At 43.8% G+C, this 26,179-nt stretch overlaps 1 long non-coding RNA gene across 1 annotated transcript; it reads left to right on the top strand.

Annotated features, from left to right (window-relative positions):
- Positions 1-9,335: 9,335 nt before the first annotated feature.
- On the top strand, positions 9,336-12,198 carry LOC137321431 (uncharacterized). The gene is made up of 3 exons (XR_010962815.1): positions 9,336-9,401; positions 11,258-11,374; positions 12,082-12,198. It is a non-coding gene; the product is annotated as an uncharacterized lncRNA (long non-coding RNA).
- Positions 12,199-26,179: the final 13,981 nt, after the last annotated feature.

Genomic DNA, 26,179 nt, shown 5'->3' with positions numbered 1-26,179 from the left:
GAGGGACTAAATTAAAAAGCAGAACCACAAAGGTAATAATCTCTGGATTATTACCTGAGCCACGAGCAAATTGGCATAGGGTCAATAGGATCAGGGAGATGAATGCGTGGCTCAAAGATTGGTGTGGGAGAAGTGGGTTTTGATTCATGGGGCACTGGCACCAGTACTGGGGAAAGAGAGAGCTGTTCCTTGGAACGGACTACACCTGAACCATTCTGGGACCAGAGTTCTAGCGAATCGAATAACTAAGGAGGTAGATAGGGCTTTAAACTAAATAAGGGGGGGGGTGGTGGGGAGGGTCCCGGTGGAGAGAAATCTAGAATGCTAAAGAGAAAAGACAAGGAAGCAGTGCAGGAAAGTGATTCAGGTAAAGATAATCAGATTGTGTCAGGAAGGGACAGAGCGTACAAACAAAAGAGTGCACTAACAAATAGGGTCCGGGTAAGAAAAAATGGTAATAAGGCAAATAGGGCCAGAGTACAAAAAGATGTTAAGATGTCTAAAAATGTTAAAAAGACAAATCTAAAGGCACTGTATCTGAATGCACGAAGCATTCGTAATAAGGTAGACGAATTAACAGCGAAATAGATGTAAACGAATACGATATAATTGCGATTACGGAGACATAGCTGCAGGGTGACCAAGGCTGGGAGCTGACTATCTAAGAGTATTCGATATTTAGGAAGGACAGGCAAAAAGGAAAAGGAGGTGGGGTGACGTTGTTAGTAAAGGATGAAATCAGAGCAATAGTGAGAAAGGATATTGGCTCAGAAAATCAAGATGTAGAATCAGTCTGGGTGGAGTTAAGAAGCACCAAAGGGCAGAAAACACTGGTGGGAGTTGTCTATAGGCCTCCAAACAGCAGTGGTAATGTCGGGGACGGCATCAAATAGGAAATTAGAGATGCATGTAACAAGGGTACTACAGTAATCATGGATGACTTTAATCTACATATAGACTGGCCAAACCAAATTAGCAATAATACTGTGAAGGATGAATTCCTGGAGTGTGTACGAGATGGTTTTTTAGACCAGCACGTTGAGGAGCCAACCAGGGAACAGGCTATCCTAGATTGGGTATTGTGCAATGAGAAGGGATTAATTAATAATTGTGCGGGGTCCTTTAGGGAAAACTGAACATAACATGATAGAATTCTTCATTAAGATGAAAAGTGAAATAGTCCAATCTGAAACTAGGGTCCTAAATCTAAACAAAGGAAACTACGAAGATATGAGGAATGAGTTGGCTATGATAGATTGGGAAGCTTCATTAAAAGGCATGATGGTGGATAAGCAATGGCTAACATTTAAGGAACAAATGCATGAATTGCAACAATTATACATTTCTTTCTGGCGCAAAAACACAACAGGAAAAGAAGCCCAACCATGGCTAACAAAAGAAATTAAGGATAGTATTAGATCCAAAGAGGAGTCATATGACGTTGCCAAAAAAGTAGCAAGCCTGAGGATTGGGAGCAGTTTAGAATTCAGCAAAAAAAGACCAAGAGATCGATTAAGAGGGGAAAAATAGAGCATGAGAGTAAACTTGCAAGGAACATAAAAGTGGACTGTAAAAGCTTCTACAAGCATGTAAAAAGAAAAAGATTAGTGAAGACAAAAGTAGGTCCCTTACTGTCAGAAATGGGAGAATTTACAATGGGGAACAAGGAAATGGCAGAGCAATTAAACAAATACTTTGGTTCTGTCTTCACGGAAGAGGACACAAATAACTTCCCAGAAATGCTAGGGAACCAAGGGTCGAGTGGGAAGGAGGAATTGAAAGAAATAGTATTTGTAAAAAAATAGTGCTGGAGAAATTAATGGGACTGAAAGCTGATAAATCCCCAGGGCCTGATAATCTGCATCCCAGAGTACTAAAAGAGGTAGCCATGGAAATAGTGGATGCATTAGTTTTCATCTTCCAAAATTCTATAGATTATGGAATGTTCCTGCAGATTGGAGGGTGGCAAATGTAACCCCACTATTTAAAAAAGGAGGGAGAAAAAACAGGGAACTACAGACTGGTTAGCCTAACATCAGTAGTAGGGAAAATGCTAGGGTCTATTATAAAGGATGTGATAACAGGACATTTGGAAAATATCAAAGGGATTAGACAAAGGCCACATGGATTTATGAAAGGGAAATCATGTTTGACAAACCTACTGGAGTTTTCTGAGGATGTAACTGGTAGAATAGATAAGGGAGAACCAGTGGATGTGGTTTATTTGGATTTTCAGAAGGCTTTGATAAAGTCCCACATAAGAGGTTAGTGTGCAAAATTAAAGCACATGGGATTGGGGGGAATATACTGGCATGGATTGAAAATTAGTTGATAGACAGAAAATAGAGAGTAGGAATAAATGGGTCTTTTTCAGGGTGGCAGGCGGTGACTAGTGGGGTACTGCAGGGATCAGTGCTTGTGTTGCAGCTGTTCACAATATATATCAATGATTTGGATGAGGGAACCAAATGTAATATTTCCAAGTTTGCTGACGACACAAAATTCGGTGGGATCGTGATTTGTGAGGAGGATGCAAAGAGGCTTCATGGCGATTTAGACAAGTTGAGTCAGTGGGCAAATACATGGCAGATGCAGTATAATGTGGATAAATGTGAAGTTATCCACTTCGGAAGGAAAAACAGAAAGGCAGAGTATTATTAAAATGGTGATAGATTGGGAAATGTTGATGTACAAAGGGTCCTGGATGTCCTTGTACACCATTCGCTGAAAGCAAACATACAGGTGCAGCAAGCAGCTAGGAATGGCCTTCATTGCAAGAGGATTTGAGTACAGGAGCAAGGATGTCTTACTGCAATTATACAGGGCCTTGGTGAGACCACACCTGGAGTATTGTGTGCAGTTTTGGTCTCCTTACCTAAGAAAGGATATACTGGCCATAGCGGGAGTGCAGCAAAGGTTCACCAGTCTGATTCCTGGGATGGCAGGACTGACGTATGAGGAGAGATTGGGTCGACTCAGCCTGTATTCACCCGAGTTTAGAAGAATGAGAGGGGATCTCATTGAAACATATAAAATTCTGACAGGCTAGACAGACTGGATGCAGGGAGGATGTTTCCCCTGGCTGGGGGGTCCAGAACAAGTCGCCCCAGTCTCAGGATATGGTGTAGGGCATTTAGGACTGAGATGAGGAGAAAATTCTTCACTCAGAGGGTGGTGAATCTGTGGAATTCTCTACCACAGAAGGCTGTGGAGGCCAAGTCACTGAATATATTTAAGAAGGAGCTAGATAGATTTCTAGACACAAAAGGCATCAAGGGGTATGGGGAGAGAGCGGGAATATGGTATTGAGATAGAGGATCAGCCATGATCATACTGAATGGCGAAGCAGGCTCGAAGGGCCGAATGGTCTACTCCTGCTCCTATTTTCTATGTTTCTATGTTTCTATGTTAGTGCTGTGTGTTCTCAGAACTCCAGAGTGTTAACACTATGCGTTCTCTGAACTCTGGAGTGTTAGTGCTGTGTGTTCTCTGAATTCCAGTGTGTTAGTGCTATGCATTCTCTGAACTTGGTAGTGTTGGCACTGTCTGTTCTCTGAAATCAGTAGTGATAGCACTGTGCCATATCAAACCCTGTAGCCTGCCTGACAATGACTGGATCAAATTACACATTGCAGAGAACTCGAATTAGTCCACCGCAGATTGGATCAAATTACACATTCCAGACAAAGTGTTGGGTGAATATTGTCCTCCCACTACCTCTTGGTGAGAATAAGAAATTCCTGTATTTGCATCACAGTAGTGTCAACAGCCGCAGCCATTGATGTTGGCCAGGACATTAGGAGAACTCCCCTGTTATTCTTTGAATAGTTGTAAGGAATCTTACAACACCAGGTTATAGTCCAACAAATTTATTTTAAAATCACAAGCTTTCGGAGATTATCTCCTTCGTCAGATGATTGAATGAAAAGGTTCTCAAATCGCATATCTTATACGATGTTGGGACAGCATCACACCAATCAAAAGGTGTCGTTGTTATTCAAACAGGCCAGTCACGGAGAACAGCACGTCCCAGTACACTCGATATACATTGTGTCTTTTACACAGGCAGGCAGAAAGAAACTTAAAATGGCAGAGAGAGAGAGAGAGAGAATTTTAAAAAACATATAAATTTTTTCCCCCTTTTTGCTGGTGGGGTTACGTGTAGCGTGACATGAACCCAAGATCCCGGTTGAGGCCGTCCTCATGGGTGCGGAACTTGGCTATCAACTTCTGCTCGACGATTTTGCGTTGTCGTGTGTCTCGAAGGCCGCCTTGGAGAACGCTTACCCGAAGATCGGTGGCTGAATGTCCTTGACTGCTAAAGTGTTCCCCGACTGGGAGGGAACCCTCCTGTTTGGCGATTGTTGCGCGGTGTCCGTTCATCCGTTGTCGCAGCGTCTGCATGGTCTCGCCAATGTACCATGCTCCAGGGCATCCTTTCCTGCAACGTATGAGGTAAACAACGTTGGCCGAGTCACAGGAGTATGAACCATGTACCTGGTGGGTGGTGTCCTCTCGTGTGATGGTGGTATCCTTGTCGATGATCTGGCATGTCTTGCAGAGGTTGCCGTGGCAGGGTTGTGTGGTGTCGTGGACGCTGTTCTCCTGAAAACTGGGTAACTTGCTGCGAACGATGGTCTGTTTGAGGTTGGGTGGCTGTTTAAAGGCGAGCAGTGGAGGTGTGGGGATGGCCTTAGCGAGGTGTTCGTCGTCATCGATGACATGTTGAAGGCTGCGGAGAACATGGTGTAGTTTCTCCGCTCCAGGGAAGTACTGGACGACGAAGGGTACTCTGTTGGTTGCGTCCCGTGTTTGTCTTCTGAGGAGGTCTATGCGATTCTTCGCTGTGGCCCGTCGGAACTGTCGATCGACAAGTCGAGCGTCATATCCCGTTCTTACGAGGGCGTCTTTCAGCGTCTGTAGGTGTCCATCGCGTTCCTCCTCGTCTGAGCAGATCCTGTGTATTCGTAGGGCCTGTCCATAGGGGATGGCCTCTTTGACGTGGTTGGGGTGGAAGCTGGAAAAGTGGAGCATCGTGAGGTTGTCCGTGGGCTTGCGGTAGAGTGAGGTGCTGAGGTGCCCGTCTTTGATGGAGATTTGTGTGTCCAAGAAAGAAACCGATTCTGAGGAGTAGTCCATGGTGAGTTTGATGGTGGGATGGAACTTGTTGATGTTATCGCGTAGTCTCTTCAGTGATTCTTCGCCGTGGGTCCATAGGAAGAAAATGTCGTCGATGTATCTGGTGTATAGTGTTGGTTGGAGGTCCTGTGCAGTGAAGAAGTCGTGCTCGAATTTGTGCATGAAAATGTTGGCGTATTGGGGTGCGAATTTGGTCCCCATGGCTGTTCCGTGTGTTTGGGTAAAGAACTGGTTATTGAAGGTGAAGACATTGTGATCCAGGATGAAGCGGATGAGTTGTAGGATGGCGTCTGGAGATTGGCTGTTGTTGGTGTTGAGTACTGAGGCTGTTGCAGCGATGCCGTCATCGTGGGGGATACTGGTGTATAGTGCCGAGACGTCCATCGTGGTGAGAAGTGTTCCTGGTTCAACTGGTCCGTGGGTGCTGAGTTTTTGTAGGAAGTCTGTAGTGTCGCGACAGAAGCTGGGGGTTCCCTGTACAATGGGTTTCAGGATGCCCTCGACGTATCCAGAGAGGTTCTCACACAGGGTTCCATTGCCTGATACGATAGGACGTCCGGGTGTGTTGGCTTTGTGTATCTTTGGGAGGCAGTAGAAGTCTCCCACGCGGGGAGTACGTGGGATGAGAGTGCGTAGGATGCTTTGAAGGTCTGGATCGAAGGTCTTGATCAGTTTGTTGAGCTGGTGGGTGTGTTCTTTGGTCGGATCTGCGGGTAACCGTCTGTAGTGTTCCTGGTTGTCCAGTTGTCGGTATGCTATTGCAAAGAAGCATACCGACAACTGGACAACCAGGAACACTACAGACGGTTACCCGCAGATCCGACCAAAGAACACACCCACCAGCTCAACAAACTGATCAAGACCTTCGATCCAGACCTTCAAAGCATCCTACGCACTCTCATCCCACGTACTCCCCGCGTGGGAGACTTCTACTGCCTCCCAAAGATACACAAAGCCAACACACCCGGACGTCCTATCGTATCAGGCAATGGAACCCTGTGTGAGAACCTCTCTGGATACGTCGAGGGCATCCTGAAACCCATTGTACAGGGAACCCCCAGCTTCTGTCGCGACACTACAGACTTCCTACAAAAACTCAGCACCCACGGACCAGTTGAACCAGGAACACTTCTCACCACGATGGACGTCTCGGCACTATACACCAGTATCCCCCACGATGACGGCATCGCTGCAACAGCCTCAGTACTCAACACCAACAACAGCCAATCTCCAGACGCCATCCTACAACTCATCCGCTTCATCCTGGATCACAATGTCTTCACCTTCAATAACCAGTTCTTTACCCAAACACACGGAACAGCCATGGGGACCAAATTCGCACCCCAATACGCCAACATTTTCATGCACAAATTCGAGCACGACTTCTTCACTGCACAGGACCTCCAACCAACACTATACACCAGATACATCGACGACATTTTCTTCCTATGGACCCACGGCGAAGAATCACTGAAGAGACTACGCGATAACATCAACAAGTTCCATCCCACCATCAAACTCACCATGGACTACTCCTCAGAATCGGTTTCTTTCTTGGACACACAAATCTCCATCAAAGACGGGCACCTCAGCACCTCACTCTACCGCAAGCCCACGGACAACCTCACGATGCTCCACTTTTCCAGCTTCCACCCCAACCACGTCAAAGAGGCCATCCCCTATGGACAGGCCCTACGAATACACAGGATCTGCTCAGACGAGGAGGAACGCGATGGACACCTACAGACGCTGAAAGACGCCCTCGTAAGAACGGGATATGACGCTCGACTTGTCGATCGACAGTTCCGACGGGCCACAGCGAAGAATCGCATAGACCTCCTCAGAAGACAAACACGGGACGCAACCAACAGAGTACCCTTCGTCGTCCAGTACTTCCCTGGAGCGGAGAAACTACACCATGTTCTCCGCAGCCTTCAACATGTCATCGATGACGACGAACACCTCGCTAAGGCCATCCCCACACCTCCACTGCTCGCCTTTAAACAGCCACCCAACCTCAAACAGACCATCGTTCGCAGCAAGTTACCCAGTTTTCAGGAGAACAGCGTCCACGACACCACACAACCCTGCCACGGCAACCTCTGCAAGACATGCCAGATCATCGACAAGGATACCACCATCACACGAGAGGACACCACCCACCAGGTACATGGTTCATACTCCTGTGACTCGGCCAACGTTGTTTACCTCATACGTTGCAGGAAAGGATGCCCTGGAGCATGGTACATTGGCGAGACCATGCAGACGCTGCGACAACGGATGAACGGACACCGCGCAACAATCGCCAAACAGGAGGGTTCCCTCCCAGTCGGGGAACACTTTAGCAGTCAAGGACATTCAGCCACCGATCTTCGGGTAAGCGTTCTCCAAGGCGGCCTTCGAGACACACGACAACGCAAAATCGTCGAGCAGAAGTTGATAGCCAAGTTCCGCACCCATGAGGACGGCCTCAACCGGGATCTTGGGTTCATGTCACGCTACACGTAACCCCACCAGCAAAAAGGGGGAAAAAATTTATATGTTTTTTAAAATTCTCTCTCTCTCTCTCTCTGCCATTTTAAGTTTCTTTCTGCCTGCCTGTGTAAAAGACACAATGTATATCGAGTGTACTGGGACGTGCTGTTCTCCGTGACTGGCCTGTTTGAATAACAACGACACCTTTTGATTGGTGTGATGCTGTCCCAACATCGTATAAGATATGCGATTTGAGAACCTTTTCATTCAATCATCTGACGAAGGAGATAATCTCCGAAAGCTTGTGATTTTAAAATAAATTTGTTGGACTATAACCTGGTGTTGTAAGATTCCTTACATTTGTCCACCCCAGTCCATCACCGGCATCTCCACATCATTCTTTGAATAGTGCCATGGGATCTTTTATGTCACTTGAGCATCATACAAGGCCTCAGTTTAATATCTCATCCAAAAGACGATGCCTTACAATGCAGCACACCCTCTGAACTGCACTGAAGTGTTAGCTTAGATTATGTGCTTACCTCTGGAGTAGAACTTGAACTCACAACCTTCTGGCATAGGGGTAAGAGTGTTACCACTGAGACAAGGCTGATGCTTGTGTGTTTGGAAAGCCTTGTATGGCTTTGCAGAATTGAGTTTTCCTGACACCCAGGTGCTGAGAGAGGAAGAGTGTGTTATATAAGGAGGTGAGTGAAGCTCTGCGAGTGGTAGAGGATGTGTTCTGGCACCTGTGCTTTGACTTACCTTGGCCACATTATGAGGCCATTGAACCTTTTTCTGCATTGTGTCATTGATCTTGGGTTGATGGAGGTTGCACTGATTGCTTCTGCCTTTGCAAACTCCCTCCATGGAGCCTGCACCATTCTCTTATGGGGCTTCCCACCATCAGTGACCAATAGATGGTGCCCTCTGGCCCACACTTCTGCTAGCCGCACCTTCACTGATGAATAGTAAAATCTGGGGACCTTTCTAGCTGCTGACCTCCCCCAGACTGTTGCTCCTTGTGTGATCTTGCTACAAAGTAATGCTACTCTTTAAGTGGCTTCAGTCTTTTGAAGGCTGGAGCGGTAAGTCAATGAAGGATGGTTTTAGTGCTGCTAAACCACCCTAAATGATTAATAAGAGTCCTGGAAGGAAAAATCAGCAGGTTAGTGGTGGTCTTCAACTAGTGGTGGTAGGCCTTCCCCACCACTAATCCATCAATGAGAGGAGAATCAAGACCATAATTTCTTAATTCAGGGCTATTTTCTGCCCTCTTATTCATTATAATTTTTGTCTCCCAGCAATGATATAGCTTACATTTCCTGAAGAATTTTACAGAAAGCTTATTCGTGTTGTTTGACAGGTTAATAATTCATCAACTGATACTGACTTTGACTCTTTGTGTGTTTAGTCTTAAACCAACTCAAAGAAATGTCAGTTACTGACAACATTAACATCCAACACAAAGAAATTGTCAGGATTATATACGAGACAATCACGATGAGATAAAGGAAAAATAGAATGTGAAGTGGGATGTACATTGTAGTTCCAAATATTTTTCATATTTGAATAATCATTTTAAATTTTGGTCTCTACCATTGTCTACAGATTGATAAGATTCTCCTCTGAATCTGCCCCGATTTCCTGGGTCGGGGTCATTTCTAACGCTGGACCCATATTGAAGGGAGAGATGGCCTCTTCCTCCATTAGGGGACCTCGGGGCCAATATTGCTGCTTCTTGGGACCTACAACCACCTTCCACATGGTGACCGTGGGAAGCAATGGTAAGTAATGTGGAGAATTGGGGAAATATTCTGGGGACCCGGCCCTGGGCTCCCACAACCTGTGTCAGGTCGGGAAGGAGCGGCCAGTAACATTCTGACAGGGGTGGGGAGAGGTCGGGAGAAATACCAGTCAAGGTGGTGAGGGGGGAGGTAGGCCTCACCATCTGAATTTGCTTTCATTATCTCAGCCGATTTCAAGTGTGAGCTTGGAGGAGAACCTAGCTCGTTGTCTCTAATCATCTGCCTTCACTAAATTATATCAAATGTAAAGTCATTAAGTATCAATGGAAGTAGGAGTTGTATTGGGATATACTTGGCTGATATACGTGCACCAGGGAAACTTTATGCTCTCCAATGATGTGCCCATCAGTACAAACACATATCAAGAAGGCAAGCTCATCATCCAAACGGTTTCAAGAGAAAGGGGGGGTAGATCTTTACTTTGTGCGCATGTAAAATGGGTGACAGCAAGTCAGCAGCTCAATTTACATCTCTCCCAATTTTTATTTCCATTGACTTGCTCATTGCTCAGTTGGTAGCACTCCTACCTTTGAGTCAGAAGGTTGTGGGTTCTAAGACCCACTCTATGAGATTTGAGTATAAAATCTACACTGATACTCCAGTGCAATACTGAGGGAGAGGTGCTGTCTTTTGGAATGTCTTTTGGCACCATCTGCCCTCTCAGCTGAATTTAAAGGATCCCTATTTCGAAGAAGTGCAGTGGAGTTCTCTCTGGTATCCTGCCCAATATTTATCCTTCAGCCAACATCTTTGAAACAGATTATCTGGTCATTATCACATTGCTGTTTGTGGGATCTTGCTGTGTGCAAATTGGCTGCTGCCTTTCCTACGTTACAATAGTGACTACACTTCAATAGTACCTCATTGGGTGTAAAGGGCTTTGGGATGTGTCCTGAGATTATGAAAAGTGCTATATAAATGCAAGTCTTTCCTTTTTTACTTCAAAGTCAAAATTACCCCCTTTGTGTCTTCACCGCTGACTTTACACTGGGTTTCAACTGAAAGAGAAAATCCTGGTTCTGATGTCATAGGATCTTTGTAATTTACTACACCATGATGATTATTGTCTGTCATCAAAAGCACCGATGCCTCTTTAAACTGCTGCAGGCCTTTAATGCCTGCAACAGCATGCAATTTTCTCCCAATGGGAGGCACAATTGATGGCAGGAACTAACCCACAGAATGTAAATTAGGCTGACTCCAGAAATAGAAACTGCAGCCTTCGTACCTGCACATGAAGTGAGAACACTTGACAACACATAATATCAAAAGTGGCATAACATCTTCATCAGGAAGTCAACTCCTATAAGTCATATTTAGACAAGGTTTTATTACCATGATCATACTGTTTATAATCTTTTTTATGTAATGGAAAGAATTTACTATATCAATGTGCCATATAAAATGATTATTGAAATCTCATTAATGAATTTTAACACATTAGGAAAGAACAATCATGCTTTTAAAAACATTCATGTTCTAAATGGTTTCTGCACTGTTTCAAACAAGACTGTTTGCATTACACTGCATATCTGATTCGTTCTGAAAGCACTTTGTTGAGGCAGACATTTGCATTGTTACATGCTGCAGCCGACTTAAAAGTGGTTGGTGATCTTAATGTTCCTCACAACATATAAGAGATAACTTAAAGGCCCTGAATTTCTGAGTGGGTTCTCAATATATTCAGTTGCTATTTTTAAGCAATAGATTTAATGAGGAAGCCCAAAGCTGCCTATAAAAATATCTAGTCCACGGGTTAATTTTATAATGTATTTTGTTCCATGTCACACTGTGTGATCATTAACAATCAGTCATTGTTTTTGTTTGCACTGCAGTTACTTACTGTATCTCAAGACTGCAGAATTGCTACGAGCATGGACTGAACAAATTGTTAAAGACTGTTTTCAGTTACGTCACATGCTATGCCAAGTCATGGCAGACAGAGAGCTGATGTAAGTGTAACCAGTACTACAGCTTGACCTACTGATGTTTAATTGACTTATTATTCTCAAGGATCTGCTTATTGAATGCCAGCAGAGCACTTCTCATTGGATTTGAAATTGTGTGATGCCATTTCAAGACGCTCTGTACTATATTACATATCATGTGTACTATTAATGCTTTTGCCCTATGTGGGAAAATGTTCATTATCTTTCTCAGGCCTGCATGAGTTCTTTCAGCAAACTCCCAGCAGGTTTCAGAGGGGGAACTTGACTTGTACCTTGGAAATAATCATTAGACTGATGGGATGGCACATAAAAATTCCCAATGAGGTTTGGAATCTCAAACCCAGCTAACCTGATTCCACTCACAGATGGAGAATGCGGCATATCACTGTCAGCTAAAGTGTGTGGGTCATGTCTCCATTATTGAGGCTTAAATGAGTATCTGTAGGGCATGAGCAGACAGCAGGCACTCTTTATACGTCTTAACATATAAAGTCCTTTTGGCATTTATTATCTTCGTAATGCTGAACAACATTTGCATCTGTGACGAATGGTTGCGTGTGTGCAGAATTTCAAACTTGTTATTACCATAATGACAGTGATACTGCCAGCTATAAAGGCTTCCCTCCCACCTGCTGCACTGATGCCAGACATGCAAGAATAGTTCCAATTAGGCTCAGTTATAGAAAGGCTCACCTGGCTTTTATCTGCAGATGTATTGCTGTCCATATGGCTTTTCACTGAAAAGATATGTCCAGAAAACGAAGACAAAAAACTATCGGGGCGTTGTATCTGCAACCATCTGGGTAGCAACATAAGGCTGACACAGACTAAAGGTAATCTAGCTTGTCATGTTTGTTTATTTTCATTTTATTGGTCTTTTGTTCCCCCTAATTACAGCTTCTTGAAACTGAATTAGACTTTTAATTAAATGTGAAACCCAAATATGGAAATGAGCAAAACAATATTTGCAGGATATGTTGTTTCTTTGTAGCATATAGCTAAATAAAATTCTGCATTACTGGAGTTCAATCATGTGATACAATAGATTTGCAGTTGAAATCATCTGATCTGATAACAGAACTCTGCCATTTCTATTTGTCCACCAAAGCAACAAAGACCATAGAATCGTAGAATAGAATCATGAATGGTTACAGTACAGAAGGAGGCCATTCGGCCCATCAAGCCTGTGCCAGTTATTTGTAAGAGCAATTCAATTAGTCCCAATCCCCTGCTCTTTCCCTGTAGCCCTGCAATTTCTTTTCCTTCAAGTATTTATCCAATTCCTTTTTGAAAGCCACGATTGAATCTTTCAGGCAGCGCATTCCAGGTCATAACCATTTGCTTCGTAAAAAAGTTTTTCCTCAGTCGCCTTTGGTTCTTTTGCCAATCACTTTAAATCTGTGTCCTCTGGTTCTCTATCCTTCCATCATTGGAAACAATTTCTCTTTATTTACTTTATCTAAACCCTTCATGATTTTGAACACTTCTATCAAATCTCCTCTTAACCTTCTCTGCTCTAAGGAGAACAACACCAGCTTCTCCAGTCCATTCACATAACTGAATTCCCTCATCCCTGGAACCATTCTAGTAAATCTCTTCTGCACCCTCTCTAAGGTCTTCACATCCTTCCTAAAGTGCGGTGCCCAGAATTGGACACAATACTCCAGTTATGGCCAAACCAGCATTTTATAAAGGTTCAACATAACTTCCTTGCTTTTGTACTCTATGCCTCTATTTATAAAGCCCAGGGTCCTGTATGCTTTTTTAACCGCTTTCTCAACATGTCCTGCCATCTTCAAAGGTTTGTGCACATGTGCTCCAGGTCTCTCTGTTCCTGCATCCCCATTTAGAATTGTACCATTTTGTTTATATTGTCTCTCCTCGTTCTTGCTGCCAAAATGTATCACTTCAAACTTCTCTCCATTAAATTTCATCTGCCATGTCTTCGCCCATTCCACCAGCTAGTCTATATCCTCTTGAAGTCTATTACTATCCTCCTCATTGTTCACTACATTTCCAAGTTTTGTGTCATCTGCAAATTTTGAAATTGTGCCCTGTACACCCAAGTCCAAGTCATTAATATATATCAAAAAAAGCGGTGGTCCTAGTACCGACCCCTGGGGAACATTACTGTATACATCCTTGCAGTCCGAAAAACAACCGTTCACCATTACTTTCTGTTTCCTGTCACTTAACCAATTTTAGATCCATACTACTACTGCCCCTTTTATTCCATGGGCTTCAACTTTGGTGACAAGCCTATTATGTGACACTTTATCAAACGCCTTTTGAAAGTCCATATACACCACATCAACCGCCTTCATCAACCCTCTCTGTTACCTCTTCAAAAAACTCAATCAAGTTAGTTAAACATGATTTGCTTTTAACAAATCCGTACTGGCTTTCCTTTATTAATCCATACTTGTCCAAGTGACTTTTAACTTTGTCCCGGATTATAGTTTCTAAAAGCTTCCCCACCACCGAGGTTAAACTGACCGGCTTGTAGTTACCAGGTTTATCCTTACACCCTTTTTTGAACAAGAGTGTAACATTTGCAATTCTCCAGTCCTCTGGCACCATTCCCATATCTAAGGAAAATTGGAAGATTATGTCCAGTACCTCTTCAATTTCCACCCTTACTTCCCTTAGCAACCTAGGATGCATCCCATCCGGACCAGGTGACTTATCTACTTTAAGTACGGCCAGCCTTTCTAGTACCTCTTCTTTATCAATTTTTAGCCCATCCAGTGTCTCAACTACCTCATCTTTTACTGTGACTTTGGCAATATCCTCTTCCTTGGTAAAGACAGATACAAAGTACTCATTTAGTACCTCGGCCATGCTCTCTGCTTCCATGCGTAGATCTCCATATGCCTACAGAAGACTTTTGGATTGCCTTTTATGTTATCCGCCAACCTATTCTCATATTGTCTCTTTGCCCCTCTTATTTCCTTTTTCACTTCTCCTCTGTACTTTCTATATTCAGCCTGGTTCTCACTTGTATTATCAACCTGACATCTGTCATACGCCCCCTTTTTCTGCTTCATCTTACTCTCTATCTCATTCGTCATCCAGGTTTTGGTTGCCCTTCTTTTCCCCCTCCTGGGAATGTACCTAGACTGTTCCTGGATCATCTCTTATTTAAAGCCCGCCCATTGTTCGATTACAGTTTTGCCTGCCAATCTTTGATTCCAATTTATCCGGCCAGGTCCGTTCTCAACCCACTGAAATTGGCCCTCCTCCAATTAAGTATTTTTACTCCAGATTGTCCTTTTCCATAACTAATCTAAACCTTATGATACTATGATCACTGTTCCCTACATGTTCCCCCACTGACACTTGCTCCACTTGACCCACCCAGAACCAAATCCAGCAATGCTTCCTTCCTCGTTGGGACGGAAACATACTGATCAAGAAAGTTCTCCTGAACACACTTCAGAAATTCCTCGCCCTCTTTGTCTTTTGCACTATTACTATCCTATATTAGTCTATATTAGAGTAGTTGAAGTCCCCCATCCTCACTACTCTATAGTTCTTGCACCTCTCTGTAATTTCCCTGCAAATTTGCTCCTCTATATCCTTCCCACTAGTTGATGGCCTATAGAATAGACCCAGTAGTGTAATGTTGCCTCCATTGTTTCTTAACTCTAACCAAGTAGATTCTGACCTTGACCCCTCAGAAACCAATTGTCAAGTGTGGAATAACTCACCTTCCCCACTATGTCCACTGGTTTATATTATTATATAGAATAAGTAATACAGCTAGGACTTGTGTAAAGGACACACACATCTTGGTATTCCACAGCTACACTCTTGTGTATTTCTGAAATGATCTGGATTCCTCAATGTGTTGTTACCTTGAAGCATATTTCAGCCTCAGTGTTCCGCTTTATATAGTGTTAATGTGGCTATAGCATTACTCTAGTAATGGATTGCAAATAACTTTTTGTTATTTTTGCAATAATAATGGCAAAATTATTAATTATTTTCGGGTGGGGGGCTGTTTTCAGCGCATTAATGCTGTACAAATGGAGCAGGAAATTTTTTTGATGAGTAAATTCAAATGGAAGTCATTTCTGCTGCTTTAGCGTCTTTAAACCATTTCCCCCAGCTTTCCTTGTGCTTTTTGAGCTTTCCCAAGATCTGCCGCTGAGTCTGCACTGGCTTCCTTCGCAATTGTCAGAGTGAGTGGGCTAGTGGCATAGCTGCTGTGCAATTCCTAGGTTTGCACTATTATTGCACTCTGGATAACTCTGCCTGAGATAAATTAGGCACAGCAGCTGCCTGAGCATCTGATCAAGGTGGAAGTGAGGAGTTTGTGAGCTTGGAGAGTTTAAATATTGATTTCTGCAGCTTGGAAACACTTTTTGATCCCTTTTTTCTTTTGCATTTCTCTGTACAAAGACTTACACTTGCTTCAGACTACCTTTCACAGGGTCAGCCTACCAAAAGATTTTCATACCCCCTCCGCCCCCCCGGCACCCATAGTCAGGGCATCTCAGAAGCAGGTATGGCTTTGGCTTTTCCTGTGGGCATACCACTCTGCCATTATCATGGAGGAGGAGCAGCAGCACAGGAAAGAGTTAAAGAAAGTCAAGCACCATTCAAGGAGGATGCAGCCCATCAGGTATTAACCACCTGCCACCCACCCTGGGTAAAGAATATACAAGGAGCATGGACATGGATCATATCAGGACCTCTCTGAGGAGCCCTGAATAAGAAGAGGGCGCTTTACCAAAGAGACAATAGGGCATCTCTGTGATCTGCTGCACGAAGATCTGCAGCAACACTCATTGGATCGGATTGCTCTCTCTATTGATGTGGTGACCACTACCTCAACTTTTGTGACAGGGTGACAGTGTAAGTGTTCAGTGAGTAAGTGCCCACTGGCTCCATGGAATTCTCCTTGTAGGGCGTGAGGAGTTTAGGGATGGGGATGCCTCCTCTGGTGGCCTGTCTTTGGCGGGCATTGTTTGCCAATTTCTGCTGGAAGAAGATAGAATAAATAAGGGGAAGGTCATTTAGTTGAGGAGTGTGTGGCAAGTGGCATGGGAGAGCTGAAGCAAGAGATGTGGGAATTTCAGCCTATTAAACAGGAGAAAAAAGTTTTGCGGTTGTTGAAGTAACCATAGTGCAAGATGTCGAGTTAGAACCGCCCTTAACCTGAATGCTTGGGAAGGGTTACTTGTGGGAATGTGGCTTTAAGAGGGTGAAGAGTGGGCTGGTGCCCAGGATGGGCAAGGAAGAAAAGGAAAGAGTGCCCAGTGTGTTACCTTGCCAGCCCTGGTGAGATCATTGAACTTTTTGTAGCACTGTTCTGCAGTCTTGGGGGTGAGGGAGTTGGCACTCAGTGCCAGTACCATCTCCCTCCCCACAGCATGAGATACATTCCTGGTTGGCTTTTTGGCACCTACACCTAGGAGTCTGTGCTTCATACCTTCAATCGCGTCGAGGAGGACTTAGAGGTCCGCATCAGTGAAGCTGTGTGTTCTTCTCCAGGATGGGGCTCTGTCCTGCTGTCTTCTGGGTCTAGGTGGTGTCTGCATAGCCATAATTCTGTGTCAGTATAACAAAAATATTACTAAAGCATGCAATGAAGTTATTAGAGAGTGAAGTGAAAGAGTTCAGGCTGAACTGTCATTTTAAAGGCAGGACAGAAGTTTCCAGATAGTTCAGCTGCTTACACCCATTTTACATGGGTTTTATATCAATGACTGCACCGATGAGAGAGCAGTTGAGCAGGCCCAGGAAACTCACATGTAATTCCTTCTACAGCCCACCAGCAGGTGCATTTTTTTTTTGAAAAGCTATAACTCACTTTGAGGAAATTTTCAGACTCAGTATATACATCCTTGCACATCCATGTTATGAAACAAAAAAAGAGCTTAAAATAAATAAAATTATCCCAACAATTTAAGACTTAAGTATATTTTCTAAAACTTAACAGCTATTGTGGGTGATGATACAGAAGCAAGAAGTGATTCTGTGATCCAGTGCACCCATTGGGAGTGGCATCTTGGAAAACCACAGGCATGCAGTCGATGATTTTCCAAGACATGCTCCTTGCAAGTGTCACTCCAGACTGGAAGCGCGAGATCAGGGAATCACTCCATCATGTAATTTCAGAGTTAAGTGTATGATATAAGGCCACGGCACAGCTTCTCTCTTCAATGTTTATAATGCCATCTGAGCATCTCAACTAATTTACTACCTTTAATCACTTAAGCCCAATTTTAACTCCTGGCTTATTTTAACTCCCGGGTTTCATTTAAATCCTGCCGGCCGATGGCTGTAAATTCCGGCAGGAAGCGATGGAAAATTAATGGCTAGTGATTCAATTTTCCATCGACACCAGGTATGTGGCAGGATGGGCATTGGAGGCTGACTTGCTGGGATTTCATGTTTGGGAAGGAGGACGAGCCTGTGGCAAGGGAGGCCTAAGACTTCTTTGTGGGACCAGGAGGCACACTCCTGCTATTCCTGACTTGTTTCGGCCTCCTGGCTCTGGCACCTCTTCCCACTGTCTTCACCTGGTGTGAAAGCTACATTGGCAGCAGTTAAAATTGCAGTCAGATCCCGACTATGTCATCAGCACACGTAAAGAAGGACTCCTTTGGGTGGTTATCCTTGCCGCTTGTTCAGTAGGTTGGTTAAAATGCATAATGGTGAATTCCTGGTGGCTTTCTGGTGAGTAAGTAAGCTGGGTGAATTTAACGGCCGATCCAGACAATTTTAAAATCACCCCCCACCTCATGTTTCCTTACATTACAACAGTGAATACTATTGAAAGGAGCTATATAAATGCAAGCTGTTTGTTTGTTTGTTTCTTTCTTTCTTTGGAGGTATCCATTATTTTCTATATAAATTGAAACCGGAGGGTTGCCCAATGGGAATGGGACAGGTAGGCAGTTAAAAACAAGCAGGCTACTTACCAGGTTGGAACACGACCCTTTCCCTCCATCTCTAAATTTAACCTGCAGGCTGAGGAGGTATCTGCCTAAAGCAGGTAGGGCCTCATGAATTTATGCAAATCAGGATCCTATTACGTCAAAAGGATCCAAATTGCATTTTAACCGGGGCTTGAGTGGGGGGTGCCATCGTGGCAGCAGGTCTTCAGACAGAAGAGACCCTCCAAGATATATGTAAAACTCCTCCAGACCCAACAAGGAAAGTCACGGCCTCCCCTGCCCTGGACTTCCCCCACTTTCCCTCCCACAAGATCCTCTCGAAACCCCTTCCCCACCACTTACCCGCAAGGGCCCCCCCAATTTTTCTACACTGGCAGCCATTCGGCCCCCTTTAACCATCCGGAACGGGCAGGAAGTGGACCGGAGGCATTTAATATGAGGGCTGGGAGTTAAAATGTCCCAGGCCTGAAACTTAGGCCAGCGAGTGCATTTTGCTACAGGAACAATATTACACGCTGTTTTGAAGCTGTTTTCAAAGTTGTTTTATTTTTCTCTCTCCCAACTAAAGATTAAGAGTGGTAACAGGCCATCCATTTTCCGCTCCATCCGATTTTCCTTTTCATTGTCTTCAAGAGTCTTTAATGTCTGAAACTATAGTGTGGCTCCTTAAAGTGACAGTACTTTTTTCATGTCTATTATTGAAATAATTATAAATCAAAGCAACATGGGTGTTTTCGCTTCGGTGAAGTTACGACAGCAGAGCTGGAGCAGCTGTGAGGAAATTCCCAGCTATAGATTAAAAATGATCACTTTCTATAAAAAACATTTGGAACACTACGAAGTAACTTTCTATCTTCTATAAAGGCTGAGGGATAGTCATCAGAGTATGGAGAACATTTATGTCTATGCTGAATTTGTATAAATATTTTAAACCTGATTTAAAGCTGTTTCCCTCCACAATTTATTTTGTTTAAATTCCACTGCTTGATTTAAAAATAATTAATCAGTTCTCTTATCTACATGTCTGTTGTCAAGTTAGGTGTTCAGCATACAGCCTGGGGCCAGACAGAATCAATCAATCACAGACTAAAACACAACAAGAGTGGGGGAGAATTTTGAATTGCCAGCTGCCCTTTTCCACCTGAAAAAGAGGACTGGCAGAGGAATATCAGGTGGGGACCTTGGACACCCATTTGCTCGCCTGATTCAATTTTTAGGCCGTCTTTTAAACAGGCACCCAGCACTTCCAAATATGGACAAAAGAGCTGAATTCCAGAGGTGAGGTGAGAGTGACTGCCTTTGACGTCAAGGCAGCATTTGACCGAGTGTGGCACCAAGGAGCCCCAGTAAAATTGAAATCAATGGGAATCAGAGGGAAAACTCTCCAGTGGCTGGAGTCGTACCTAGCACAAAGGAAGATGGTAGTGGTTGTTGGAGGCCAATCATCTCAGCCCCAGGACATTGCTGCAGGAGTTCCTCAGGGCAGTGTCCTAGGCCCAACCATCTTCAGCTGCTTCATCAATGACCTCTCCTCCATCATAACGTCAGAAATGGGGATGTTCGCTGATGATTGCACAGTGTTCAGTTCCATTTGCAACCCCTCAGATAATGAAGCAATCCACGCCAGCATGCGGAAAGAACTGGACAACATCCAGGCTTGGGCTGATAAGTGACAAGTAACATTCGCGCCAGACAAGTGCCAGGCAATGACCATCTCCAACAAGAGAGAGTCTAACCACCTCCCCTTAACATTCAACGGCATTACTGTCGCCGAATCCCCCACCATCAACATCCTGGGGGTCACCATTGACCAGAAACTTAACTGGACCAGCCACATAAAAACTGTGGCGACAAGAGCAGGTCAGAGGCTGGGTATTCTGCAGCGAGTGACTCACCTCCTGACTCCCCAAAGCCTTTCCACCATCTACAAGGCACAAGTCAGGAGTGCGATGGAATACTCTCCATTTGCCTGGATGAGTGCAGCTCCAACAACACTCAAGAAGCTCGACACCATCCAGGACAAAGCAGGTTGATTGGCACCCCATCCACCACCCTAAACATTCACTCGCTTTACCACTGGCGCACCTTGGCTGCAGTGTGTACCATCCACAGGATGCACTGCAGCAACTCACCGAGGATTCTTCGACAGCACCTCCCAAACCCACGACCTCTACCACCTAAAAGGACAAGGGCAGCAGGCACATGGGAACAACACCACCTGCACGTTCCCCTACAAGTCACACACCATCCTGACTTGGAAATATATTGCCGTTCCTTCATCGTCGCTGGGTCAAAATCCTGGAACTCTCTACCTAACAGCACTGTGGGAGAACCTTCACCACACGGACTGCAGCGGTTCAAGAAGGTGACTCACCACCACCTTCTCAAGGGCAATTAGGTATGGGCAATAAATACTGGCCTCGCCAGCGATGCTCACATCCCATGAACGAATAAAAAAGAACTCCTGCCTAAAACAGGCATGAGGCGGTATAAATAAGCAAATCAGGGCTCAATGGCGATTGAAGGACCATTGTTGCAATTTTCCTGGAGAAATGGGCATAACATGTTAATTGATGCAAATCCCAGTTTCTCCAGGTATTGAATGGCCCAACCAACGGTCCTTCAAGGGACCACTGGAGGCCGCTCAGGAAAGGAAGTTTTTGGGTTATTTTATGATCCATGCTCCTCCTGCAGCAGCCGGCCCCTCCCTGGGATCACCCCCCCCCCCACCACACACACAACAGGTCCTACCTGCCAGCTGGCTCCATGCAGTAGCTGCCTTATATTCGGCTGCACCAAACTGGGCGAGCTATAGTGGAACATCTGTTTGGCCCCCACAGCTTGCCGGTAAAATTTAAATGAGGCCCAAACCTGAAAATGGCCTTGGGCAGGCGTCGTGGGCGCAACACCAATATTGTGCCCATTTTGGGCCCGACTTGAAAATCTCGCCCTATCAGGTTTTATATATTACTTACAAATCTTACAGATTCAAAACCATAGAATTTTTTTCCACCACAGCTTTTATACGTCTTCACTTTGACAGTTATCTTAACAAAACTGGCCATGCACATAACAGAGACTTGAGCGCATAATCCAGGCTGACACTTCAGAGCAGATCTGAGCGAGCGCTGCACTGTCGGGCGTGCCATCTTTTGGATGAGACGTTAAACCAAGTCCCCGCCTCCCCTCTCAGTTGGACATAAAAGATCTCATGGCACTATTTCGAAGAAGAGCAGGAGAGTTTTCCCCGGTGTCCTGGTCAACGTTTAACCCTCAACCAACATCACTGAAACAGAGGATCTGGTCATTATCTCATTGCTGTTTGTGGGACCTTGCTGTGCGCAAATTGACTGCCACGTTTCCTACAATACAACAGTGACTACACTTTAAAAGTACTCCATTGATTGTAAAGCACTTTGGGACATCCTGAGGTTGTGAAAAGTGCTATATAAATGTAGTTCTTTTTTTCTTTCGAAGTAGGAAATTTAAACATCTGGGTAAATATTACTTTAAAATGCTGCATACTATAAATTAGGGCTGAGAGAATTAAAAGAGAATATTGAATACATTTATATTTAATGGATCTAAAATTCCATCAATGCAGACCAACAGGATGTGCTTACCATCTTCAAATCATTTAGAATAAACTCTTACTGAAGAGAAAAGATTGACGTAAAAAAGCCCACTCCGTTCCCTTAGTCATGGAACCCTTACAGAAGCTAATTGTATTTCTGTAAGAAGGTAGCTTTCTGTGTTGATCAACCTGTGTTGATGTACAGGTTAATACTATCCGTGTAATTGGAAAAACATTGCATGCTGAGAATATGGATTGAATGTGTGAACAGAAAGATTGAAAGTAATTTTAAAAATATATCAGTGTATGTGCTGTGACTGAGATTTGACAATTGGCTGGTGTTAGACTTTCCTGGCAGAAATATCTAATAGTTCTGCTGGTAAAGCTCATTATGTCCAAATACAACACAGCAAGCACAGGGATCTTTATAACATTCAAGGAGGTTGTAACATTTATCAGAACATTGACTTTCATTTTTAACAGTTTGAGATTTCCATAACAATGTGGTTACTGTGTGTTGTGATTCACGTTTTCCCAAGATTGTTCTCTCTTTACATCTATCGTTGTCATGCCAGTTTATCATAATGGTACCGACTTTATCATCTGTAACCAGAGAGACTATTTACATACTCAAAGTGAACCATTTACTGTTTTACAAGTTCACATTTTAATCTTTGAGTTTTTAGTTAAATAACCATTTACCATGTATTCACAGTGAAGATAAGTTTCCTAAAGGAAGAACTACAGGTCAGGCCTCAGACATTTTCGAAGACACCTGCTTTAAAATTTAACCTTCCATTTAATGTTATGTCATGAATATTTTCCAACCTGGCCACTTTAGTGATTTTACTTAAATCATCCCATTGTTTCAACACAGTTTTGCAAGCCACCAGATCACATTTTACAATAAAAGATCTGTAAATTTAGGGATTTTTTGAAAACGATTCCATATGCAGAACTTATCTGCTGGACATTTTGCAAACAAACAGTTATGAAGAGTATAGATTAGTTACCAAGAAAGAAAGAATCCATGCAGGAATCTCTGTATAAACATGCTGAGCCGGACAAATATCCTGCTCCATAAATATGTGCCAGATCATATTTCACCGTTGTCCTACTGCCCCACATCATTTTTGTGAGTTCCACATTTTGGATGGTTGTTTGTGGGCTATTATATGGCTCTGTGACAATCTGGCAGTCTGTACAATAGACCGCAGTGTAATGAAATCTGAACCTACATAAGAACATAAGAAATAGGAGCAGGAGTAAGCCATACGGCCCCTCGAGCCTGCTCCGCTATTCAATAAGATCATGGCTGATCTTCTACTTCAACTCCACTTTCCCACTAGTGTTTTACATTAACTGTTAATGTCTGTCTGGCATCTAGATTTGTAGATTTGAGCCTAATTGCATTCTGCTGGTAGCAGCTGCAATGCATCGCCAAAACAGAGCAAGTGATTTATTTCACACTTAGCCACTTTCAAATCAAAGAGACCGTGCTTCATTTTAACTGCATTTTAAACCGTCATAAGTCATATCCACATAGCATTTTTCTTCAGGGCAGCCCCAGACTTTTTACAAAGGTGCCAGCAGGTTTAGAATTTAATTAAAGGAGCATAAGCAGCTGCTTGATTTACCACTGTCTTCTCTGGGCTCACAGAAAACAATGTATCAGCAAAAACTTAGTTTTTGTGTGAAAGAAAATATGAAGTATTCGCAAGACATTGGTGTACGTGCATTCTGCAGAGCAGGATTTTTAAGACGGCCATAATCCAGTCAGCAGTAGGGCTTTGATTAAAGGAGCAATGCCTTCAGCAAATTCCAGCACTGGCGGATGAGAAGTTCCTGTATTTTGTATTCTGTACGGAGAAACCAGCTTAGACTAACAGAGACAGCAAGTAAAATGTAATGACAGCAAGATGTTTTAAAGTGAAGATTTTCTGCTTTGACAGTTTCAAAGGTGGGTCCATAGGAAAGCTTTTCACATGGAAAGCACATCTTTTCAAACTGCTGAGAACAATGTTTTGGTTAGAATTCAGCAGATTTGCAAGCCTGTATATCTTTGGTTCCCTAAAGCATTCACTCTGTATACAGGAGTATCAAATTTTTGATGACGATCACATTGTCCTCTTTAAGTTGCCTGTTTTACACTGCATCTGATGCTCGAACCTGTTATCTATCGTCCATTAGTACCTGCAGTGACTCTGTGTATAGTTTCCTGCAGCTACTGTCTTGACGATTAACATGACTGCACACATTATACTATAGCCACCCCTTTTCCTTTGGTACATTAAGTGGCATAATAACTGGAGACAACAATGAGGAGGATGTGGGCTGGATTTTCCTCTGATTAGAAGTTAGTGGCGGGGCAAGACTATTGCTTGCCCACGTGTCTCTACTGCTAACTCACCGTTCTTTTCTCCCAGGGCCCTTATTTGATATGCAGGGCAGATTTGGAGTAGTAATATTGCTCCTCACAGGATTACCACTGCTGGTGGGGGGGAATTTAGCATTTAAAATATTGGAACCATTTAAAGGGACAAATACATTGTTGGCGAGCAGGAGTCAGGAGTGACCAATATGTCAGAGAGGGCAGCACTCTCGGGGTTTTCAGCCGCTGGAATGGCCTTCATAATTTGGATGCATCTTTGGTGGTGCTTTTGTCAGAAGTGAGGGCCAGAAGACTAAGACTGTTGGAGACGAGGGAAGGCAACCCTCTGAGAGGGTAGTTCAGGCTGTATCGATGGAGGGAGGTAGAGGAAGCTGTCAGTGTATCCTCCACCTATCCCCCCTCCCCCCCCCCCCCCAACAAGAACTGCCAGACAGTGCAGGAAGAGGCTCAATGACTTCTCAAGACAGAAATGTTAAGTCAAGGAGCTCTTGCCAATCCATATCCTCTGCCCGAGAAGATAATGCCTTCACTAAACTCTTCACCTTACTTTTTCTTCCTCTGTACCTGGCTGGGTACGAGGGAAATTTACTCATGCAAATAACAATCTCTGCAAACATTCAAGCACTATCTTTACTCAAAATCACTCTGTATTCACATTGCCTTCCATAAAGAATTCTGCTGATCTTCAAAAACACCTGATCTGTTGGGACAATATACCCGCAGTTCACACCATCATGGGATGCATGCACTCAAATAAGAGAAGTGTCCATGCCACACACATGCCTTTAACATTGTGATCCGCCCCTCCAAAGCAAAAGCTCACCCATTAACAATGCCGGAGAAATCCAACCAGGGGAGCAGCACTAGCATCAAAAACCCTGAGTCCACACGATGAGGAGACGTTCAACTTCATAAGCATTCAGACAGGAGAGATGGTGAAGATTGGAAATTGCACCCATTCTGTCCTTAAAAGGCCTGAATGGAACTTTTGCCAGTTGAGAGCTGAGAACGTTAGAAAGGGCCCAGAAGCTATGCTGACAAGGGTAATCTTTTCTTTGCTGTGCCTGCAAATTTGGAGCCTTAGAAGCCATAGATTCTTTAGGTCGCTGGTTCTTCAGCATAGGAAGGGCCTCGGAGGCCCTGTGGTGGAGCAGCTTAGAGCTGCTCCACCATTCAAAGGTGGACCAAAGCAGGTGTTTCTGAAGCAACCTTGTTTGCCCTGACTACGCTAATGACCCTGGAGCATTCACTGCTTCATTGAATGTTTTCACTGTCCTAGCAATTTAAGATGGGGTCTATACTATCGGGGATCAGCACATTTATGGGCCACTCCACAGCACTTCCGCTGCCAGAACAGGCCAATTGGAATTTCGGCCCCAGTCTCTTCTTCCTACAATCTTCTGGTTTTTAAATACAAGCTTGTCAGTACGTCCTGATTCACTTGGTCTCTTCTTTTATTCTTTACAAACATTGTGGAGTCCTGCATCATAGGGATTGGTCCTTCATCTTGATTTCTTAATAAAGAATAAATAGTTCCTGTCTTAAGGGGAAATATTACAAAAAATAATGGGGATCTGAGTGGTGGGGGCCAGTTTGAAATGATAAATCTGATAAAGCAGATGTAAAGAAAATTGTTTTCTGAACATTAAAATATTATACATGAATCATGAAGGAGAATGAACTGTATAAATTATACTCTAGATTTTCCAACTTTCCTCTGCCAATAGTGGAATTGAGGCAGGTGGGCATTGGAAATGGTTGAAGGACCTCTTTCCATTGGGTCCCCAACAATTTTTACATACCGAATGTGATGGGCAATGTAGAATACATCTGCCCATATATGGACGGGCATAAGTAATAGTATGCAAATGTTGGAAATGCATTATCCAATGTATCTTCTGCATTTGCACCACAGCAAAGGTGGGCACAAGGCA

This window comes from Heptranchias perlo, chromosome 5, assembly GCF_035084215.1.
Source record: "Heptranchias perlo isolate sHepPer1 chromosome 5, sHepPer1.hap1, whole genome shotgun sequence".
Lineage (NCBI taxonomy): Eukaryota > Metazoa > Chordata > Chondrichthyes > Hexanchiformes > Hexanchidae > Heptranchias > Heptranchias perlo.
The sequence above is the reverse complement of the archived record's forward strand: the minus strand, read 5'-3'. Positions and strand labels throughout refer to the sequence as shown.